At 36.9% G+C, this 6,178-nt stretch overlaps 1 long non-coding RNA gene across 1 annotated transcript; it reads left to right on the forward strand.

Moving 5' to 3' along the window:
* Nucleotides 1–1,086: 1,086 nt before the first annotated feature.
* Nucleotides 1,087–4,383, forward strand: LOC107806118 (uncharacterized). The gene is made up of 2 exons (XR_001652590.2): nt 1,087–1,226; nt 4,160–4,383. It is a non-coding gene; the product is annotated as an uncharacterized LOC107806118 (long non-coding RNA).
* Nucleotides 4,384–6,178: the final 1,795 nt, after the last annotated feature.

Genomic DNA, 6,178 nt, shown 5'->3' on the forward strand with positions numbered 1-6,178 from the left:
TCGGTATAGACCTCACATGGGATGCCGTATAGATAGTGCCTCTAAATATTCAGCGTGGGAATAATGGCTACCAACTCTAAATCACGCACAGGGTAGTTCTTCTCATGAATCTTCAAGTTCCGAGACGTGTAGGCAATCACCCTACTATCCTACATTAATACTGCACCAAGTCCAATACGTGATGCAACACAATACACGGTGTAGGATCCTAAACCTATAGGCAACACCAACACTGGGGCTGTAGTCAATGCAGTCTGAAGCTTCTGAAAGCTCTCCTCACACTCGTCGGACCATCTGAAAAGAACACCCCTTTGGGTAAATCTAGTCAATAGGGTTGCGATGGATGAAAACCCCTCCACGAACTAGCGATAATAACCCGCCAAACCTAGGAAGCTCTGAATCTCTGTAGCTGAAGTAGGTCTAGGCTAGTTCTGAATTGCCTCAATCTTCTTAGGATCCACTTTAATGCCCTCGGAAGATACAACATGCTCCAAAAGGAAACTGAGTCTAACTAGAACTCACACTTCAAAACTTGGCATATAACTGACGATCCTTCAAAGTCTGAAGTATGATATGGAGATACTGCTCATGCTCCCCTCGGCTGCGAGAGTAAACCAAGATATAATCAATGAAGACAATCATGAAGGAATCCTGATAAGGCTCGAACTCCAAGTTCATCAAATCCATAAAGGCTGCTGGGGCTAGTCCGAAAAGATATCTTAGGGACATTCGATGCCCTCACTACTAGAAATTGGAGCTATGGCAACACTTTTTATTGCCACGGATATGTAACCGTTGCTATAGATAGTCTATTGCAACGGTTCCAACCGTTGCGTAAGGTAATTGGTACTATCAACATAGTTTAGCGTCTAAACCGTTGCGTTATTCCAAAAACCGTTACAGTAGATTTTCTATGGGATTTCTTTTATAGACAACCATGGCAATAAGTCTATCTATAGTAATGGTTATTTGCAATTTTAATGTAAGTCAACGGTTATGAATTCCCTCTTTAATTTCCGCCAAATTTTGGACGGCCCGCTAAAAGAGACCCGCTTCTATTTTATTTTATAATTAATAAAATAATAAAAACTAATAATAATACACACACCAGAGATTACGAGGAAGACAAACACCTTATCACAAAAAGTTCCAATCTCTCTCTCCCAAAAAGCATTTATCAGTTCGCCGGAGATTACAAGGAAGACAAACCACCATCGGCGGCACAGGTAAGCTACATTTTTTTATCACGATTCCAACTGTATTCTACCATTTTTGTTTATTTTCTTTAAGATCTCTGTCATTCCTTCTGTTTTCCACACTGCCTGCGCGCCGCTAGGCCTTCTGTTTTTCATTTCTAGGGTTTCATAGAAAATGAAGTTGAGCTCTGTATTTGTCGAAACATCAATTCTTTTGTCTCAATTTATTTAATTTGAGGTCTTGCAACTCCAATGTTGAATTTTTGAGTGATGTTAATTACTAGTAAAGAGGGTTTGTGTTATCTATATGGAGTTTAACTTTCTTGAAAGTTGACAAAACGTGGGTTATAAAGATACTGTGATTTGTCCTATAAAAAAATAGTACAAGTATTTAATTTGGAAATTTTTAATCATAATTCAGATTTCTGCAACTTTCAAGATTCTTCAGGTATTGCTTTTGTCACCATCAGAAAGAGATTATGTGATGTTACATCAGAAATGTAATATGGGCATTATTTGATTTCAAATTCTGAAGTTGCCTTTCTTATTGGTACTATAAGTTGTCAATGATAAGTGATATGTGAACAACTCTACAATATCTAGTCTCTTTAAGTGAGACCTTGTGACCATTAGGCCATTTCTTATGCAGAGAAGATTAGTCAAGAATAAATGAGACCTTGTGACCATTAGGCCATTTCTTATGCAGAGAAGATTAGTCAAGATTAGTCTTCTGCTATATAATATTACTACTTTTCTCTATAGGTAGATTCTAATGGAGATGGTAGAAATATGTCTAAGCTTATTGTTAGTTTCTGCTCTTTCAAAGTTTATTCTACTATAGAGTCATGTCTGGAGTTAAAATCATTGCTCTTCTTAGTCTGAATTGGCTGACATAAAAAGGTGTGTGATGAATTAGTATATTTTGTCCGACTTCCGAATTTAACAGGGTTCAGAGGATTGACATTTATATCATTATCTTGGTATGCTGGTGGAGTAAATTCTGTATTCAGAGTTTATTGTTCCAATATTTGCTACTAGGAAAACAGAAAGCAGGAAATATTGTATAATCAGACACATAACTACATGAAGTATAAATACAACCATCGCTGCATTTAACTTATAGTAGTAGATTAGTATATAAGAGTAGAGATTTTTAAAAGCTCACAGTAATGGAGGCTTTACCTATTTTACAGTCGAACTTTGAGGAATCATGGTAATCCAACTTTTCTTCATATAAAAATTCATAGGCTTACGCCAATTAGTCTTCTTCAAACAATGACCAATATATTTATATAGTTAGTTCTTTTCATTTTTATCAAGAATAAAGTAGTGGTCAAGGATATCTATGCAACCCATAAAAAAGAGAGGACATCTATGCTTGTGGGATAAAATCAATATTCTATGGTACATGGTGAAACTACAATTGGAGGCAATACTCTCTAAATTAATACCTTTTTTCAATTTTGTATTCTCTTGTCGAATGAGGTTTACCTTTTTATAGAGTTCTATATTTTCTTGATGAATATGATTGCCCTGCAGAAGCAATATTAATTATTTGGGTACCAAAATTTAAAGATAAGAGAATATGGGAAGTTGTGATAGTTTTTCTAGTAGAACCTTCTGATTTAGTTCTCCTTTTCTGTGTTTGTTGATTTTTATGCTATATACTGTATTCTTTAGATTCTTGGTCATTTGTTGGAAATTGATGCCCGACTTAGTTATCTCATGCTTCTTTTGGCTAAGTCTCTGCGGTCTATGGAGTCTTCCTAAAGGATTTTCTATGGTTTCCTTCTTACCCAACTCTGTATGCAAGTCTTAGATATTTCAGTGGTTTCCTTTGGTAAAGGAGGAGAAATTCCAGCTAACATGGTTGTTAAATGTTTGGCCTGCCTGGGATTCTAGCTAACATGATTATTTTTGTTTTCATTACGATATATTAATATGGTTTAAAGCTGCCTCTATGGTCAGCTGTGATAAATATCTCTTTAAAGAACTTTCTACTCAACGTGCACACCTAGTAGTACTAAATGATGGAGTTTTTTCGGGATTCTATTCTTTCTATGTGAAACCTTTTATATGAAAACTGAGAAGGATATACTGTAAGATCTACGTCATATATGATCTTCTACTTTTGTTGATTCCAAGTATTCCAAGTTTCCGTATCTGTGCTATTGCTAATACAGAAATCGAAGTCAGAATTAAAATCATTATTGGCAGTAGTAGTAGCAGCAATATCTTTGTGGCAAAGATTATGGGAAACGGAGATTCTTGGACTTGTGGCTAAACTTGGAGCTTTAGAGATCATATCAATGGCCATGGTTTTTGTTTTCTTGATTCAATTATTGAAAGGACATAAAAGAAAAAAATCTAACGCGGTGGGATAGTTGTGGTAAGAGGACAAGATTCAAATGTGATGTGGGAACACTGCCTAACAGGGTCCTTGGGCTTTATATGTTAGCTATTCGAATTTCTACAAAAATTCAATTGACTTGGTCGTTGAAACCAAGTGAACCTCTCTCCCACTGTTAGTTGCATGATGTCGATATGTTCATTAGAAGGAGTTGAGGCATAGTCATCCAACTCGTCAACATATATTACGTCGTCTCACACTGCTGCTGTTGTGATAACCAAAAGAATCACAACAAGATTCTCAAATATTGTTGATTCTGTCATGAGGTTCTTTTTCTTCTCATCCATTTCATACTCAACTTGATCTTCAATTTCATTATTCTTGTTTTCATCAGTATCTAAACCAGTTGCTAATGTTTCTTCACCATTCGTTATGGTCAAACATGGCAAACTTAGAAGACTACAACTTCTTGTTGTAGTTTCTTTTTGTTTTACAACTACTATTGTTGGTTCTGGAGTTTTTATGTTCTTTTCTTTTTTCATGGCAATTTGTGCTATGAGTATTCTTAGACCGGATTCTCTTGAAGGGTAATAACTTTATTTATCCTCTTTAGTAGGTGGAGTAGATCAAGAAATGAATGATGAAGACAGTGAAGAACTAGACCTTACTTGAGATGAATTTTGAATTGTTATAGATGAATGTTCTAGGAATATTTTGTTATCAACATTTTTGAAACTTACTCTCTTGAAATGTACTAAACTTATGCACTTGGGGTAGAACATTTGCTTTAAGGATATTATTTGCTTGATAGATAATTTTATATTATTAATAGTTTCATTTTATGATGTATTTAAATTTTAGTGTTATTATAATTTATTATATATATAAATAATTATTTATAACAGGTGCTATATTTTGGTTTTAATTGAACTGATACAATAGCCTACCGGAACCGTTGCAATAGGACACAAATGACGTTCCATTAGATAATGTAAATTATTGCAATAGGTTCTATAAACCGTTCCAAAATGATCTATAAACCGTTCCAAATACAAATATAACTGTTACGATAGCTTAAATAAACCGTTGTTATATTCATATATAACCGTAACAATAGCTTACATAAGTGTTGCCTTAAATAATATGGTAACGGTTAAGAACCGTTGTATAAACAATGTAGTAACGGTTTTAAACCGTTCCAATAAAAAAAAAATTATTCCAACAGAGAAAGGAAAAACCGTTGCGATAGACGTATCTATAGTCACGGCGATGCAAACAGTTGCAAGAACCATTCCTATAGACCTATGGGCACGCGGGCTGATGTAACGGGCGGTAAACCGTTCCAATATCTCTATGGCAACGATTAACAGTTTGTGGGAACAGTTTTTCAAGCGTTACCGTAGACCACTTTTTCAGTAGTGCCTAATCTTTACCTGATGGTAGTCCGGCCTAAAATCAATCATGAAAAACACCTTGGCACCCTGAAGCTGGTCAAATAAGTGATTAATCCTCGGCAACGGATACTTGATCTTGATAGTGACCTTATTCAACTGCTGATAATCCATGCACATTCACATCAATATGTCCTTCACAAAAAATACTGGTGCACCCCAAGGCGAGATACTAGGTCTAACGAATCCCTTATCAAGCAAATCCTGTAATTGTTCCTTCAATCCTTTCAACTCAATCGGGGCCATACGGTATGGTGGAATAGAAATAGGTTGAGTGCCCAGAACTAAGTGAATGCAAAAGTTGATATCTCTATCAAGTGGCATGCCCGATAAGTCTGGAAGAAATACATATCGGAACTCACGCACAATCGGGACCGATTCCATGGAAGGAACCTCTGCACTAGAATCACGAATATAATCCAAATACCCCTAAACACCCCTTCTCAACCATACGCCGAACCTTCATATATGAAATGACCCTGCTAGTGGAGTGACCAAGAGTCCTTCTCCACTCCAATCGAGGCAGTCTCGACATGGCCAACGTCACAGTCTTGGTGTGACAATTCGGGATAGCGTGATACATGTACAACCAATCCATGCCAAAAATCACATCAAAATCTACCATATCAAGAAACAAAAGGTCAACCTTAGTCTTATAGCTCCCGATAGTGACTAAACATGAGCGATAGATCCAGTCCACCATAATAGAATCCCAATGGGCGTATACTCATCAATATGAGCACTCAAATAATCACAAGACATATCCAATTGTGAAGCAAAATAGGATGACACATACGAATATGAGGAACCCGGATCATATAAAAATAATGCATCTCTATGGAAAACCAGAACAATATATATGATAACCGCATCAGATAAGTCTGCCTCAGGTCTAACTGGGAATACATAGCAATGGGGATGAGGCCCACCAATATGACCTCCACCTCTTGGACAGCCTTTCACTGACTGGCCTCCACCTCTGGCGGCATGACCCCTGCCTCTAGCTGGCTGAGCAGGCGGTGGCGCAACTGGTGCCAGAATCATGGCATGAGTAACCTGATGTGGTGTGCTGCTCCTCAATCTATGATAATACCTCCTGATATGACCTTCTTTGCTGCACTTAAAGCAACCCCGTGGCTGGCGTAACTGCTAAGTCTAAGACATCCCTGATGACCTGAATG

Source organism: Nicotiana tabacum, chromosome 9, assembly GCF_000715075.1.
Source record: "Nicotiana tabacum cultivar K326 chromosome 9, ASM71507v2, whole genome shotgun sequence".
Lineage (NCBI taxonomy): Eukaryota > Viridiplantae > Streptophyta > Magnoliopsida > Solanales > Solanaceae > Nicotiana > Nicotiana tabacum.